General features: G+C 42.0%; 1 pseudogene; it reads left to right on the plus strand.

Annotated features, from left to right (window-relative positions):
* Nucleotides 1-3,864: 3,864 nt before the first annotated feature.
* Nucleotides 3,865-4,783, plus strand: LOC113890908 (annotated as a pseudogene).
* Nucleotides 4,784-18,586: the final 13,803 nt, after the last annotated feature.

An 18,586-nucleotide genomic window follows, 5' to 3' on the forward strand; every position in this document is an offset into this window, starting at 1 on the left:
TGGACATTCATTTAAGACTTTTGGGAGAACACAGTGCACCAGGGACAGACACTTCAAGGATAGCTGTTAGGAGGATAATACCAAGACACTGATGTATACTCCTTAGACAGAGCCCCCATGAACCAAACCAGTTGTTAGCAAATAAATTAAGGAATGTACCTTAAGGGGAAACAGCCTGTTTTAGTCAAGCGGTTTATTTATTTCCTCTATTTTCTACAATACCAGAGGTGTTGATCCAGGTAGAGCAGAAGGTATTTACTATGGCACAGACTCTTCTTTGTTCAGCCAAAAGCAATTCTATTACCTAAAACCACTTTAGCAAGAAAATATAGGCACTTTTGCTGTGCAGCGATGGGCTTAGCAGTAGATTCAGCAATAGTTGCCAGATTTAAGGAGCTCTGTTTTCTCATGCATTAACAGAGAGAAAAACTAAGTTGTGAAAAGGCAAAAGGAATCAAGCTTTTATATTGAATAAGGATCTTGACCTCTGATTTTGGGAGAGCTGTCTACCTCAAGATGCCATCTGCTTCTGGGGAGGAACTTCCCAAGACAATTTTAATTTTAGATCTCTAGCTAGTGTGCAGTTCAAGAGTCTAGAGAGCCCATTTGTAATTGGGGGATGTGGACCCAAAGTTCAAGTTCTTGAAGTTTGGCTGCTTTCTGGGTTATTAGGCATATCTGGTATTGTCCTGCCAGAGAGGTTCAAGGGCAGTCTTTGCTCTTAAGGATTCCCACTCAGAAAGGGAGAAAACTGACAGTGTTAGTTTGGAGACTTGTAGCCAGATATTTGAGGATACTGGAAGAATCAGGATCTAGTTTGGTTTATAGATATATAACAAAACCTCAAAGACAATAAATGGAACTAGAATCTGATATCCACAGAACTGTATTATAATTCTCTACTGAAATATATTTTTTCCCTCACAATCACCCTCAATTCTGTAACAGAGAAAACATGAGCTTATCTGATTTTTAGTGAATCTAGGTAGAATCAAAGTAGCATATTCAGTGCTTATAACTCTAAAGACATGCCTACTGTAATTAAACCAACAAAGTTTAGCTTTTATCTTAGATCATGTGAACTTGAAAAACATTTGGGTTAGTTTCTATTTCTGAGAGAACATGATTAATTTAAAATTTTGTCTTCAAGTAAATTAAATAGAACTCTTGACATATTAGTTTTGGCAATATCATCCAGAGGCAGAAAAATTTCATGCAACTATAACATACATACAAAGGCATACAGACACATTGATTTTATAATTTTTGCTTTAAAATGTTATCCATGAGGTGCAACAGTGCAAACTGTGGTTTATAAAAGAAAGGCTGGTTGTGTTTCTGGCAGAAAGAATAAATTAAGATTACATGTCAGATGGCTAAAGCTTTTACTAATATTTGTGAAAAAGGCTTGAGACTTTTCATTCACCTTGTTTCCAAATAGTTTATTTTTTCTCTGATAAAAATTCTTTCATAAATTTGCATTTTAAGAGATGGAGCTGGGTTCCTAAGGAAGACCAGGTAGAACATTTACAATCTCAAAGGACAGAGAAAGGCTGTAAATTTCTCCAAAAGGACTTTTGTTTCCAAAATTCAGATGTTTTACAACATCTACAAGCCTTTTGAGATAAATAGGGAAGTTGAGGGGATTGGTAAAAAGATAGGTAGACTTTGAATTGTTGCTAGAGCTGCATTTTTGTTCTGGTAAAGACTCAATTGTAAGACAAGTACAATTGTTTTAATTCCTCAAAGAATTGGGTTGTAACCTAAATAATTTCAAGATGCTGACCCTACCATCCAATCTTGCATTATTCTCAATTTTCTCTTTCATTTCCGGGAGAAGATTTCCAACAAAAATGGAAATCAAAAGACTCCTACATTCTAGATTTAGAGCCATATTTCTTTGGAATGTTTAGTAATCCTTCCACAATGGCTTCAGAATGGTTTTCTTTCCCTCTGGGTGCGTAGATTCATTTTAGCTTAGTTCAGTTCAGTTCAGTCACTCAGTTGTGTCCGACTCTTTGTGACCCCATGGACTGCAGCACGCCAGGCCTCCCTGTCCATCAATAACTCCCAGAGTTTACTCAAATTCATGTCCGTTGAGTCGGTGATGCCATCCAACCATCTCATCCTCTGTCATCCCCTTCTCTTCCTCCAACAACACAGGTCAAAAGCATCAATTCTCTGGCACTCAGCTTTCATTATAGTCCAACTCTCACACCCATACATGACTACTGGAAAAACCATAGCCTTGACTGGATGGACCTTTGTTGGCAAAGAAATGGCTCTGCTTTTTAGCTTAGTAGACAAGGTCTAAAAAAGAGTTCTTATCAGATTCTGAATGTCAGCTTTCAATTAAGTCAATTTCTGACCAGAGAACTACTTTATTTTTTTTTTTTTGGCAAGAGAACTACTTTAAAAAATAATCCTCTTCAATATATTGTCTCACATTTTACCTGAGACAGAGAGTAAATATTCTTGACAGGGGTTCCCCAGGTGACTCAGTGGTAAAGAATCCACCTGCCAATGCAGGAGACACAAGGAATGCAGATTCAACCCCTAGGTTGGGAAGATCCCCTGGAGGAGGAAATGGCAACCCACTCCAGTATTCTAGTCTGGAAAATCCCATGGACTGAGGAGCCTGGTGGGCTACCATCTGTGGAGTCACAAAGAGACACAACTGAGCAACTAGGCACAGCACAGCTCAACACAGCACCTGGACACGAGAGGGGTCTCCAGTGAAATGCAAACGTTACTCCTCTTCCGAGATCTAGAGCCACCCCCAAAGATAACTGAAAGAATGACTTAGACAATTCCCTTGAGAGCTGGGAATGGTTGGTAGGACCCTAGCTGCAAATGGAGTACAACCCACATTTGTATCTGGCCATATTTTGGGGCCCTACAATCTGATGGTAGCCAGGCCAACCTCTCAGGATACACAGTGAGACAGGAAGGCAAAGGGAAAGAAAGGGTCAAGAATCAATATTTTTCCTTGCCAATCCTAATTTGGGGAAAAATGAACTATGTAAAATTTTAGCTTCTTCTTTTGTTGACTTAAAAAATAGTCACAACCTAAAAGCTGAGTCAGTAAAGTCAAGTAGAAGCATGCAAATAAATTCACAGGCACAGAGGATCCATGTTTAAAACAATTAAGGTAGCTATGATGCAACACCAACAATTTGAATGGCTCTGACACAGTCAAAATATAATCTTAATTATTCAATGAAATCCTGAAGCAAACTCTTGCTAGTCTTGGTATACTGCTAAACACTAAAGTAGCAAGTTTTCTCATGGTTTTAGCTTAGTTCAAAGAATTTTTACACTATTAAGAAAAAATTAAAATATTGCCCCTTTTAAAATTTATGTAGACATTTAATTAGCTTTATTTACAGAGCAGTAATTTTTTTTAGTCTCCAATGATGCCTAGATGACATCATTAAGCAAGAATGCCAGTTTAAAAGAAATCTATGCCATGTGCATTCGTGCTCAGTCTTGTCCGATTCCTGGTGACCCTGTAGAGTGTAGCCTGCTAGGCTCCTCTGTCAGTGGAATTTTCCAGGCAAGAATACTGGAGTGGGTTGCCAGTTCCTCCTCCAAAAGTTGAGAGTTATGTTTTATTTGGTGGGAAGTTTTAGAATTTCAAGGCTGGGAAACAGCATCTCAAGTAATCCTGAGAGAACTGCTCTGAGGAGAGGTGGGGAGGAGCCAGATTATATAGAAGTTTTACACAAAGGGCAGGTAATCTGAACATCAAAATATTATTGTTCTGCCCATAGCCGAAATGACGCCAGCTCAGAAGTTGCCTAAATTCTACAAGTTGCGGAAGCTGGTCTAGAAGCTGCTGAAAGAGAGCAGTGAGGAAGGAGTATGGTAGATATCATTGAAAGACTCTGGGAGGATGGGATCCAAAAGCACATGATACAGGATGGCCAAGGAAAGCTCTCTGACTTTCAGGATGGAACCAAAATCACGTTCCGCTACCAGACTCTTTGCAATGATAAGGAGAACACCATGCTGGATGACAGCCGGCCAGGGGGCAAATCATGGAGCAAACCATGGAGCTCATCATTGGCAAGAAGTTTAAGTTGCCCCTGTGGGAGCCCATCCTGTACACCATGTGGGAGGGGGAGATCGCTCAGTTCTGTTGTGACGTCAAGCATGTGGTCTTATATCCGCTATTGGCCAAGAGTTTACTCAACATCGAAGCCAGCAAGGACCTCCTGGAGGGCATCACCTAGATGCAGGAGCACAATTCCCTGGGCCATGCTGATCTGGATACCCTGCAGCAGAAGGCCTAGCCTCTCATCTTTGACATTGAGATGCTTAAGATGGAGAATCCTGGCACATATCAGCAGGACCCATGGGCAATGACAGTTGAGGAGAAGGCAAAGGCAATGCCAGTCATCCACCAGGAGGGCAACTGGTTGTACCTCAAAGGCCATGTGAAGGAGGCTGCTGCCAAATACTATGAGGCCATCGCCTGTGTCAAGAACCTTCAGATAAAAGAACAGTCTGAGTCCCCTGACAGAATCCAGTTGGATCAGCAGATCACACTGCTGTTGCTCAACTACTGTTAGTGCAAGCTGATGGTGGAAGAGTATCAGAAGTGCTGGGCCACTGCTCCTCCATCCTCAGTAAGTATGATGACAAGGTCAAGTCCTACTTCAAGTACATCAAGGCACATGCATCAATGTGGAACACTTAAGAGGCCCAGGCTGACTTTGCCAAGGTGCTGGAGCTGGGACCCACCCTGGCGACTATGGTGAGCCCTGAGCTGTGGATCTAGGTGCAGATCTAGCTGTGAGCCATGCCTCTAAGTGCAGATCCCTCAGAAAGACAAGGAGGACAAGGCCTGCTTCTGGCGCATCTTCCACCACTGACAGGGCCCTGCTGGTGTGGTCACCCTGTCTGGTCTGCTGCTGCTGACAGCCCGCCTGCCCCCGCTAGTTAGTCATGCTTCTCTGTATGTGTGCTCAGTCACTTCAGGCATGTCTGATTCTTTGCCATTCCATGAACTGTAGCCCGCCAGGCACCTATGTCCATGGGATTCTCCAGGCAAGAATGCTGGAGTGGGTTGCTGTTCCCTTCTCCAGGGGATTTCCCCAATCCAAGGACTGAACCTGGATTTCATGTCTCATGCAATGGTAGGCGGGTTCTTTACTACTAGTGCTACCTTAACTCCACTCACCACTAGCTCTTCTCTGTATATAAAGGCCTTATTTATCTCTTAAAAAAAGTATTGTTAAAGAAAACCAGATATCCCAAGTTAAGGATTTTAGTGCTTGTCTATATATGGGAAGCTGCAAGAATCTGACTCACTGAAATCGTTCCTTTCATGGCCACCTCACCTGGTACCCTGTATTTTTCACATCCTGAGCTCTTTTGGAGCTTACTATAGGGAGTGGCTGCAATCTGATGGCTAGTAGGTATTCTTCCTGAGTGCCCTTACGACTCACCAGCTCACATTGGAGGGCTGTAATCGCTGATAACTGTGAATCCCTGTCTACTGATATGGCAGGAAATATTTTATTTCACACTAGACACCACAGAGAGAGATCTAGGGGAGCTGACTTTGGTGAGAATTCTCATCCTTTCCTGACCTCTGCAGTTTTCCCAGTATCCCATTTGCAAGTCTCATCCTGGTCACCAGAAACTATAAAGGAAGAAAAATAGTTTCCCCTCTATTCTTTATAGTAAGTGCCTGAGTGAAACTCCTTTGTCTCTAGGGAAACTATGTAAATTGATAAGCCTATCTAAGATGATTATAGAACTGGAGAGCACAGGGAAGAAAACATTGCTTTAGACATAGCATTTTCCACACATTTTTGACAATTAACAATACCCATTATATACCCTATGTCCAAGGTAAGAGAAACCCAAGTAAGATGGTAAGTGTTGCAAGAGGGCATCAGAGGGCAAACACAATGAAACCATAATCACAGAAAACTAGCCAATCTGATCACATGAACCACAGCCTTGTCTAACTCAATGAAACTAAGCCATGCCATGTGGGGCCACCCAAGATGGGTGGGTTATGGTGGAGAGGTCTGACAGAATGTGGTCCACTGGAGAAGGGAATGCCAAACAACTTCAGTATTCTTGCCTTGAGAACCCCATGAACAGTATGAAAAGGCAAAATGATAGGATAGGATACTGAAAGAGGAACTCCCAGGTTGGTAAGTGCCCAGTATGCTACTGGAGATCAGTGGAGAAATAACTCCAGAAAGAATGAAGGGATGGAGCCAAAGCAAAAACAATACCCAGTTGTGGATGTGACTGGTGATAGAAGCAAGGTCCGATGCTGTAAAGAGCAATATTGCATAGGAACCTGGAATGTTAGGTCCATGAATCAAGGGAAATTGGAAGTGGTCAAACAGGAGATGGCAAGAGTGACCATTGACATTCTAGGAATCAGCAAACTAAAATGGACTGGAATGGGTGATTTAACTCAGATGACCATTATATCTACTACTGCAGGCAGGAATCCCTCAGAAGAAATGGACTAGCCATCATGGTCAACAAAAGTGTCTGAAATGCAGTACTTGGATGCAATCTCAAAAATGACAGAATGATCTCTGTTCTTTTCCAAGGCAAACCATTCAATATGACAGTAATCCAAGTCTATGTCCCAACCAGTAACACTGAAGAAGCTGAAGTTGAACGGTTCTATGAAGACGTATAAGACCTTTTAGAACTAACACCCAAAAAAGATGTCCTTTTCATTATAGGGGACTGGAATGCAAAAGGAGGAAGTCAAGAAACACCTGGAGTAACAGGCAAATTTGGCCTTAGAATACGGAATGAAGCAGGGCAAAGACCAATAGAGTTTTGCCAAGAAAATGCACTGGTCATAACAAACACCCTCTTCCAACAACACAAGAGAAGACTCTATACATGGACATCACCAGATGGTCAACACCGAACTCAGATTGATTATATTCTTTGCCGTCAAAGATGGAGAAGCTCTATACAGTCAGCAAAAATAAGACCAGGAGCTGACTGTGGCTCAGATCGTGAACTCCTTATTGCCAAATTCAGACTTAAATTGAAGAAAGTAGGGAAAACCACTAGACCATTCAGGTATGACCTAAATGATTATCCCTTATGATTATACAGTGGAAGTGAGAAATAGATTTAAGGGCCTAGATCTGATAGATAGAGTGCCTGATGAACTGTGGATGGAGGTTCATGACATTGTACAGGAGACAGGGATCAAGACCATCCCCATGGAAAAGAAATGCAAAAAAGCAAAATGGCTGTCTGGGGAGGCCTTACAAATAGCTGTGAAAAGAAGAGAAGTGAAAGGCAAAGGAGAAAAGGAAAGATATAAGCATGTGAATGTAGAGTTCCAAAGAATAGCAAGAAGAGATAAGAAAGCCCTCCTCAGTGATCAATGCAAATAGAGGAAAACAACAGAATGGGAAAGACTAGAGAACTTTTCAAGAAAATTAGAGATACCAAGGGAACATTTCATGCAAAGATGGGCTCAATAAAGGACAGAAATGGTAGGGACCTAACAGAAGCAGAAGATATTAAGAAGAGATGGCAAGAATACACAGAACTGTACAAAAAAGATCTTCATGACCCAGATAATCACAATGGTGTGATCACTCACCTATAGCCAGACATCCTGGAATGTGAAGTCAAGTGGGCCTTAGAAAGCATCACTATGAACAAAGCTAGTGGAGGTGATGGAATTCCAGTTGAGCTATTCCAAATCCTGAAAGATGATGCTGTGAAAGTGCTGCACTCAATATGCCAGCAAATTTGGAAAACTCAGCAGTGACCACAGGACTGGAAGAGGTCAGTTTTCATTCCAATCCCAAGGAAAGGCAATGCCAAAGATGCTCAAACTACAGCACAATTGCACTCATCTCACATTCTAGTAAAGTACTGCTCAAAATTCTCCAAGCCAGGATTCAGCAATATGTGAACTGTGAACTTCCAGATGTTCAAGCTGGTTTTAGAAAAGGCAGAGGAATCAGAGATCAAATTGCCAACATCCGCTGGATCATTGAGAAAACAAGAGAGTTCCAGGAAAACATCTATTTCTGCTTTATTGACTATATGGATCACAATAAACCATGGAAAATTCTGAAAGAGATGGGAATACCAGACCACCTGACCTGCCTCTTGAGAAACCTATATGCAGGTCAGGAAGCAACAGTTAGAACTGGACATGGAACAACAGAGTGGTTCCAAATCGGAAAAGGAGTTCGTCAAGGCTGTATATTGTCACCCTGCTTATTTAACTTATAGGTAGAGTACATCATGAAACGCTGGGCTGGAATCAAGATTGCTGGGAGAAATACCAATAACCTCAAATATGCAGATGACACCACCCTTATGGCAGAAAGTGAAGAGGAACTAAAAAACTTCTTGATGAAGGTGAAAGTGGAGAGTGAAAAAGTTGGCTTAAAGCTCAACATTCAGAAAACGAAGATCATGGCATCCGGTCTCATCACTTCATGGGAAATAGATGGGGAAACAGTGGAAACAGTGTCAGACTTTATTTTTTTGGGCTCCAAAATCACTGCAGATGGTGACTGCAGCCATGAAATTAAAAGACGCTTACTCCTTGGAAGGAAAGTTATGACCAACCTAGATAGCATATTCAAAAGCAGAGACATTACTTTGCCAACAGAGGTCCATCTAGTCAAGGCTATGGTTTTCCCAGTAGTCATGTATGGATGTGAGAGTTGGACTGTGAAGAAGACTGAGCGCTGAAGAATTGATGCTTTTGAACTGTGGTGTTGGAGAAGACTCTTGAGAGTCCCTTGGACTGCAAGGAGATCCAACCAGTCCATCCTAAAGATCAGTCCTGGGTGTTCATTGGAAGGAATGATGCTGAAGCTGAAACTCCAATACTTTGTCCACCTCATGTGAAGAGTTGACTCATTGGAAAAGGCTCTGATGCTGGGAGGGATTGGGGGCAGGGGGAGAAGGGGATGACAGAGGATGAGATGGCTGGATGGCATCACCTACTCGACGGACATGAGTTTAGGTAAACTCCGGGAGTTGGTGATGGACAGGGAGGCCTGAAGTGCTGCGATTCATGGGGTTGCAAAGAGTCAGACACTACTGAGCGACTGAACTGAACTGACCTGAAGATGATTAAAACTTCTCTACTTGTGTACACTGTAATTCAATATTATCTTTGGTAAAGTTAACCTACTTATTTAGCCTCAAAACAATTTTACTCACCTGAGGCCTCACACTGCACCCAATCTAGTTTTAAATTGGACCCAGTCCAGATTATCTCCCATTTCTAAGCTGAATTTAGTCTGATCCCAGACCGAGTCTAACTCTGGACAGCTTCTGGACCCTACCCAGAAAAACAAATGCTCAAATATAGTCTGAAAACTCATAATTCAAAAGCTGTGGAGCTTGGATCCAGGACCCAGAAAGAACTTACCAATCATTTCCAGAGACAGTGAAATCAAGGGGCTCACGCAGTCCTATGCCTGGTTGCTCATTGCTTTGTGGGCCATTGGGGGTCTCCTTTGGTTCCCTTTTTGGACACCAGAACTGTTAAAAGATAAACAGATGCATATTGAAAAATGCACAAAGAGATTGCACAGAATGGAGCCCATTTGGGCAATGCCAAACTGTAAATGGTTAGAAGTATGCCCTATTACTGTAGTTACATTTTTATTATTGAAAGCAAGCAGGCCCCTGTAGGGGCTCCTGGGCACTGGGAGACTTTCTGTTCCACCCCTATAACCTTCCCTGAGTTCTGAAGGGCAGATTCAAAAAGTTGCTAATCCAGGAAGGGAAAGGATTCAGAGTCAAGGGAGGAGCAGCCAAAAAACATAGTTTGGCTTTGGGGCAGGGTCCTGGTTCTACCTCAAAGGACACACATAACAATATCCTTAATCCCATTTATAGAATTAAAACCCAACAATGGAAGTTGTCAGCATTCTCCAAATGGGAGAAGACCACCTGAGGCTAGACTAATGGAACCACAGAAGCTCATTAATAAGATTAACTGAAGCCAGATTATAGGAGGGCTGGCCCTACTCACACCCTAATCTTATCTGCAACCTTGCCCTTAAATTATTGCTATAAAATTCTTCCTCATATCCTCCTTAGCTGGGAAATAGCTTTCAAGGGCAGAAGCCCTTTGTATCCCCTTTAACTTGGCATAGCAATAAAGCTATTCTTTTCTACTTTACCCAAAACTCCATCTCTTAGATTCCATTGTGCACCAGTGTGCAGAGGCTGAGTTTTCATCATCACTACTGATGGTATTGCCCTGTTTAGTTCACTTACTCTAGTCATCAAATTTGACTCAAGAGCCTGAATTTTTGTTAGCAGAGAAATTTACGAAGACATGGGATAAGTAATTCCAAAGTATTCTATTTAGCAGCATCCTCTCTGGAATGGCTATGTGCCTCTTCTACCCCAGGATAACTCAGATTTAAAAATGGGAAGAAGGAAGCTCAGTGATTAATATAAATCACTTTTATGTAATCTTCACCAAAGTCTTATGAAGCAGGTATTATCCTTGTCATCTAGATGAGGAAGCAGAATAAAAATGTTTAAGTGATTTAAATGCCTTAGAACTAGTGTAGAATTGGGACTTACCTGGCACTGAAGTTCTTCTCTTTATTATACTCCCTATTATTTCCTTCCATGGTGACAACCTCATTTTGGAATAAGTTCTGTTGTGTTTGTGAAAGTTTACATTACTTTTTTTTTTTTTTCTTTTTTTTGGGGGGGGGGGGCGGTGGTGGGGCAATGGGGCTGCAGGCATTGCCTGGGTGAGCCTCCACAAGGAAGCCCTGAAGTCCCTCCTGGCTCAAAGCAGCCCCAAAGAGAGCTGGGAGGTCTGCAAAGTCCATGCTGGCATTGTGGTCCGAGATCGCTCGAATGAGCCCCCGGCTGGGGGCCGCTCCCCACAGCACAGTGACCACAACCACAGGAAGCGGGAAGGCCGCAGGGTGCATGGCAGCGGCAGGAGAGGCGGAGGGGGCCGCGTCCGGATAACAGGAACAGAAACGGAGTTCTGCGCCCTCTCTGGCCCTCCTTCAGGATCCCAGGGGTCCAACCACCCCCAGGTCCCACTTCCCAGCTACATGGGGGCTCGGGGAAGGACCTCCGACTCGGGGAGTGAGGTACCCAACTAGTCTATTGGAGCTGGGAGGGAGAGACTAAAAATAATCCTTTTCTGGTATAGTAATAAAACTGGGAAAGGGAACGGAGACCAGCACAGGTGACAGAAAAACTTCTGGAAGGGTGGGGGAGCTCAAAGGGGCGGGACTTCCGGCCAGGTGGGCCGTCTTCCCATCCCCTGGAAAAGAGTTTCCGGCAAAGAAAGTCAGGCCGCTTCCAGCATTGGACGCTCACGACTAAGGACTTCCGGTTCTGTCCTCCTGGCCGCCGCGGTACCTTCAAGTCTCGCGAGAGGCCTCAGCACCTTTCCCCCCCACCAGCTGACATCTTCCTGTATGTCTACATTACTTTTTAATTATGTCACATGCATTATCTATGTAAGCCTGGGCCAGTGCATAGGAGACATTTTCTAATAATCTGTTTGTGATTATGTGGCTTTGAGCAACGAAGAAAGGGAAAGAAATGCAATTTTTTTTATACATAGCAAGCACTGTGATAGGAAGCCAAATAAAATTGGGCACTGTTGACAGTAATGATGTTTTACCTCCTAGTGTTATAAAAATTTGCCTCATTAAACAAGATCAAACAAATGAGCCAATAAGAAGGAAGCCTCTTTTCTAACAAGCAGGCTTTAAGAGAAAGTAAGCCAATGAGAAGTGAGTTTCTGGTGTTAATAGACAAACTTTGGGGAAGATGAAACGGAAAGGATTCAGGCCTCTACTTAAAATGATGAGCTTGAAGACAAAAGAATCCATATGAAGTAATGATTCCAGGATGAGAAGTTTAGGTGGTGCGCATCCTGCTTGCTTAAATGATTTGACTTTTGAAAAAAACAGAAGTAGGAAATATGTAACAATCTACATATAGTTCAAAAGAATAATCTTGGCATGTATCATCAAAAAGTTCTAACATGTATACACTACTTACTATGTACCAGGTAGGGTAACCAAATCATCCTGGTTTGCCCAGGACTTCTCAGCTTTAGCCATCCCTGGTGGCTCAGATGGTAAAGCATCTGCCTGCAGTGCAGGAAACTGGGGTTCGATTCCTGGGTTAGGAAGATTCCCTGGAGGAGGGAATTGTAACCCACTCAACTATTCTTGCCAGGAGAATTCCAGAGACAGAGGAGCCTGGCGGGTTACAGTCCAAGGGGTCACAACAAATTGGACACGACTGAGTGACTAACGCTTCACTTGCTCATTAAAGCTTTAGCATTGAAAATTCTGCATCCTGGGACCATTTCAATCCTAAAAAATCAGGATGATTGGTCACTGATGCCAGGTTCTGTTCTAAACATTTTCTATTTAGTAACACATTTAATCTTCACTAGACCTCTGTGAGGGAGGCACTATTATTATCCCTGTTTTACAGGTGAAGGAAATGCTTGCAAAGAATGGCTAAAAAATATCCCTATCCAGGCCCTACCTAGACTCTGGTTGTTTTTCAGAAGTTCCCCAGGTGATGCAAATATGAAGCCAGGAGTTTGGCCCTGAACCAGATCAGGAATTCCATAATGAGGGACTATGACCTGAAATTGCTGAACATCCTTCTTGTGTCTGTTGTAACAGGAACCCAGGACACAGAGGGCATGGCTGCCACGGCTTAGTGGAGACTGTTGCCCCACACTTCTAAGTGGAATTAGCCACCTAGAACAAGTGCTGAGTGGGGTCTGACATCATCTTTCCAGAAGGAAACTCAGGCCTACAGGTGCAAGTTAAATATTTGTCAGATTAAGCTTGTTACAAGTATCTACATCATCAAGAGGATGTAGTTCTTTAAGAAAGGAAGGAATCATCTCTTAGTAGGTATACTAAAGGAAGTTTTCTACTTTTGCCAAAGTGTTAGTTGCTCAGTCCTGTTCGACTCTTTTCGACCGCATGGACTATAGCTGGCCGCTTTTGCAATAGGGTGATACCTGGTCTGCAAGCACTGCGGACATAACTTGCTTAGGGAAGTGACACCTTGTCTCCCACCATTCTTTTGACTTCACTTACAGCAAACCTCAGCTCTCTTACTACTGGATCGAGTGTTCATTGTCTGTTTGATATGACCTTCCTCCAGTTGAAATGTATACACTTGTACAGGCTCTAGGATTTTATTTTTGCTTCTGTCCTCATTTGCACTAATGAATGCCTTCTGCGGTAGCATGGGTACCATCTCCCAGTGGTCACGTGGAACCAGCCCTTGCTGAGCCTGGAAAGAGCTGGCCAGGCTCTTCTCTTTGCTGCTTTGCCCACCTGGAATGCTTCTATTTTTCAGCTCAATTTACCAGCTCGTGCCCACCTAGGCTCAACAAAGGCCGAGTGAAGGCAAGATGCCCTGCTTTCTGCAGCTTTTGTTGGTCTCCTTGTCTTTTGATGTTGATTGAGAGCTGCCGTATTCCAAGAGGAGCCCTTTGCCTCTCTCTGACTTCCTACCTCTCCCACCTTCTCTGAGGATTTAAATAGATCATAGGCAGAAGTTAATTGAAGATAAAAGTTTACAGTTAAGCCAGCAGGTTGTAGCACAATATCTGTATAATCTAAAGTAACTGGGGCTCTCTCAGGGTCATTGAAATGAACAGAGATATTCTTCCAATGCATTTTTAAAATGTAGATAAATTGTGTGTCATATAAAATGCATTATAAAAGGTTCCAATTGAGTCATTGGATTAAATGAACCTTTCAACACCTCTCAGAGGAAAGGAGATTGTATTTGGTGTGATGAAATAGTCACTGCTTGGCTTCACACTTAGGTGATGCAGTGATCATGAGGGAAGAATTTACTTAAAACAAAAAAATAAAAGAAATAAACTAATGAATCCCTGACTTTGTATCAGATATTATTATTTTTAAAAGCCATAACTTCCAAGATATTCTCAGGAAGAAAAATGATATTTAAAAGCTCTTTTGTCCTTTGACCCATTATTAAGATAGTATTTAATCCTCCCCAATACCCAATATCCACTACAGCCTATTAAAAAATTGATTACTCATATGCTAAAAGCTGTCTGGATTTCTCTCATCCCTTCAGTAACAAGTGTTATGTAAATTCTGCTAAGGTTAAGATTAACAGGAAGCCAGAAGCCAATTTCTGACCAGTGAACTAATACAGAAGAATGAGAACAGATATGATTAGTATATTAGCAAGGGTTTAATTCTCTTCATTCTTTGGTTATCTTTATTCTGAAGCTATGTTTTAGAATACTATTTAAGAGCTCCAGTTTGCAATCCACTTAGATTGTCTCGTATTTGGAGAAGAGTTTAAGGTCACTCTTAGAGATACTTCATTTCATTTGCATAACATTGTACTATTACCTTTATAGAGAATAACTAATGAGAGACTATTGGAAGGTGGAGATATTGAATACTATCCTTGAAACTGAAAAGGAACTTTAAGGCTGAAAACAGTGAAGCAGGCAACTCCATGAAGGGCAGTTATGAGGTTTACTGTGGGTAATAACATACAGGCAAGACTGAGTTGAGAATGATCCAGGGACGTACCCTAAAAGGGGTATGTGAGCATGCTAAGTTGCTTCAGTGGGGTCTGACCCTTTGTAACCCTATGGACTATAGCCTGCCAGGTTCCTCTGTCCAGGGGATTCTCCAGACAAGAATAGTGGAGTGGGTTGCCATGCCTCCTCCAGGGGATCTTCCTGACCCAGTACAGAGGGACTTAAAGGGGCCAAAGCTAAAAATAGAATCTGATTGCTAAGGAAGAAACACATCTGCATGACAAGAACCAGGGGCTTTTCCTTCCACCGAGGGTCTCATGATCATTAATCTTCTGGTTTTCATATCAAATAAAGGCAAGGGTAAAAGCTGATGAGGCTTGGATGCACTTCTTATAAGGATGCTAACGCTCAGCCACTCAGAAGGGAAGGCACGGTGAGTCTAAGAAGGAGCTGACAAAATGGAATCAGTGTGGGTCAGCTGCACAGAGACATCCCTAATCTTACACTGCTTAAATCCCAAAGTCTACTTCTCTCATGCCTTTGGCTATCCTCATTTCACTGGCAGACTCTTTTTGTGTCTTGACCTTCCCACTGATTAGTGTGTGGCATCCTCAGTTTGCTTTTCAATTTAAAGGTAATATTTTGCTCACATTTTCTTGTTCCTCACTTGTATATATGCACCATAATTATTTTTCTTAAAATGTAAAGTATCTAATGTAGGGGCCTTGCACCTGCTAAATGATGCTCTTGGATGGTAATGATGATAAACTAAAAGAAAGAAGAAATCAAATTTGTATATGTTAAAATAGTTACAAGAAACATTGAAATCTTTGCATACAATTTATATTATCATGTATAGCAGAGCTTCTTGAAAACAGTATCATAGATGCTAAAAAGTTAAAATTTATAAACATTTTTTTTTCCTTCTTGGAATCTTCCATTCAAATTTTTATTGAGCAACTACACTGTACTTCATATTGACTTCCCAAGCAGTCTTTTTATTTCAGTCTTGGATAGAATCCCAGATTTTCTTAAGCCCCAGGGGTGAGGTGGAAGAGTAAATTATTAATAAAAAATTATTCTGGCATGCCAAGAGTTGCTGTCGCAGAGTGGAGGTGACCTTGCAGCTGAGTATCACATGATAGACCGCTGTACCAGGACCAGATGTTCATTGAGAGATAAGATGGGCTTAAAAAGAATGAGGCTTTAAGGAGACCAAAAGAGATCAGGTCATAAATCCCACCAGCCGCCAAACTTAACAGCAGATGCTAGCAGAACAACCTGGGACAGGCCCAGTGGTACTTCTGTGTTTGTTAGTCCAGAGAAAAACATAAGGACAGAGAATATAAATCCCAGACCTCCCTGCTCTACTGTCAAGAGGGCATAGGAAACACATTGCATATACCCAGATGTCTCTTTGGGGATGAGAAGGCTGAGAGAGAGCATCTGAAAGACTAGACATTTATCCAAAAAAACACCGAGTTCCCTAGAGAGAATTAGATTAATTAATAAGAGAGGAATAAACTCAGTTTTTATCACCACTCAGCAGGTGGGTGCTAATGACGAAGATTAGATTGGTTACAGACAAAGAAGCTGAATTTTCTCTACACATTTTTTGTGCAGTGAGGGAAATTTGGGAACCCTCTGTTGTGTGTGTGTGTGTACATCTATTATTCAGGGAAGATCCCATTTCAAAACCCAAAGAGGAAGTAGTGAATATAGAAGGAAAAATTTAGAACTGGTTGTGGGTGGTTCTGGCAAGGAGTGACCAGCATTCCACATCGTTATTCATGAGCATTGCCAAAATAGAATGAAACAAGGGCTAGCCAGAAGTAAAAGCAACACCCAAAGGGAGTATTATCAACACAATTTGGGCAATTATGAATGACTTTATTTAAGAAGTGGTCTTTGAGGTGTATCCTGAAAGATGAGTAGAATTTCAGAAGGAGACTGTTCAAGGGCTCCAAAGCAAGGGAGTATGAAGCATGCTTAGTGAAAAACGAAATGTCCAGTGTGTGCAGGGTGTAGAGAACACGGATGGAAGCAGCTGACAAGCGTGGCTGAAGGGGCAGTGTGGGGCCAGGCTGGGAGACCAGGGCATTGGGCTCTGCAAGTGACTTTTGTTCACCTTATTCTCCTGCTGAAACTTCTCAGTTCTTATGCATGTTCAGTCACTTCAGTTGTGTCTGACTCTTTGGGACCCTAATGACTATAGCTCACTGGAACTCTCTGTCCATGGGATTCTCCAGGAAAGAATACTGGAGTGGGTTGCCATGCCCTCCTCCAGGGGATCTTCCTGATCCAGGGATAACACACACATCTTTTGGTTCTCTTGCATTGGCAGGCAGGTTCTTTACCACTAGTGCCACCTGGGAAGCCCATAGACAACAACTTTATATCCTAGAATAGGTTTAATAATGTATCCTGCCAGATGTTCTATGGAAAAAGTGGTTCCAGGTCAAATAAATCTGGCAAATGGCTTACATCAAAATTTCCTCTTGGACAGTCGTAATACACATTTGTATATTAAAAGCTCTGAGAAATCCTGTGGCAAAGAAGTCCTTTTATTATCAATTATTTTAACCCAGCATTTCCTGGATTTTATTAGATTCTAGAAGCCTTTTTTTTTTTTTTTTTTTTTGGTTTTTAAACATCAACCCCACTTTTTTTTTTTTTTTTTAATTTTCTTTATAAGTAGAGGAGGCTTTTTCTTTTGGACTTAAAATTCTCTAATTCCTCACATAAAATTTGCAAACTCTTCATGATCTGGTCCTCTTTGTGCAATGAACTTCCTTTGCACTAGCATTTTCTGAGCTACTGTATTTCTCAAGATTCACCTGTTTCCTCTTCTTTAGCAACTTTGTTCTTTGCTGAACAGGGAAGAGCCTGTTGATAATTTTAGGTAGGGCTCCACTGCACTTTTTATTGTATATCTTTACCATGAGTAATTTCCTTTCCTGTACTTTAGTCCCTTGAGAATAGAATGCACATCTTATTAATTTCTATATTTCCATCTTCTGAGATAGTGTCTGACACAGCAAAGACTCAATTTATGCTAAATAAATGAATAATTCCACCTGGTCTCTACAAATTGTTCTGACAGAGGTATGGGTGATGAATTTGAGGAGAAAAGAAAGTGGAGGCAAAGAGACTTGTGGGAACCCACTGCAGTTGTAAGAGAGAACTTAGACCTGAACTACAGTAATTGCAATGGGGATGAAAGAGTGGGGCTAAGTTTTATTGAGCATCTGTTATATTCCAGGCACTAAATAAGCTGTTCGCACATCTTTATCTGATCCTCACCAGCGCCTGTTTTATACAGGTCAACCAAAAGAGTACTCAATTACACTGCTCTCTCCTGGGAAACCTCCAAGGGCTGGTCTGTCAACAGTTCTCTCAGCAGATGGAACCATGCTGTGTCCATGTGACCTGACCATGGTAGCCACACGAGTGTATCGAGAGGAGCATCAGTCTCCAAGGCAGCCATCCACAGGCTGAACAGTGGTCTATAAGAGATGGGGACCAAAATCTGTGCAAAAGCAGAGTTTTATTTTGATTAAGAATTTGATCAAACCTTGTGTTTTAGGCAGCTTAAAAATGAAACAAACATACAAGAAAGGATGCAGTGAGTAGTGGAAGCGGCTGAAAAGGAATACATGAAGAAATTGCTTTAGAATGAAGGCAATAATAGAAGTAGGAGGTTAACAGGAGTCATAACATGAGGAGTAGAGAGAAATTAGTTGGTGGTTGAATAGAAGGAAGGACTTCCTTGGTGGCTCAGTCGGTAAAGAATCCACCTGCAATGCAGGAGACCAGGGTTCAATTCCTGGGTCAGGAAGATCCCCTAGAGAAGGAAACAGTTACCCACTCCCATATTCTTGCTTGGGAAATCCCATGTACAGAGGAGCCTAGAGAGCTACAGTCCATGGGATAGCTAAGAGTTGGACATGACTTACAACCAAACCACCACCACCCAAACTAGAAGGAAGCAGGTGGATAAAAGGAGAGAGAGAGAGATTGTCATCATTTTGCAGAGGTGCT

Source organism: Bos indicus x Bos taurus, chromosome 4, assembly GCF_003369695.1.
Source record: "Bos indicus x Bos taurus breed Angus x Brahman F1 hybrid chromosome 4, Bos_hybrid_MaternalHap_v2.0, whole genome shotgun sequence".
Classification (NCBI taxonomy): Eukaryota; Metazoa; Chordata; class Mammalia; order Artiodactyla; family Bovidae; genus Bos; species Bos indicus x Bos taurus.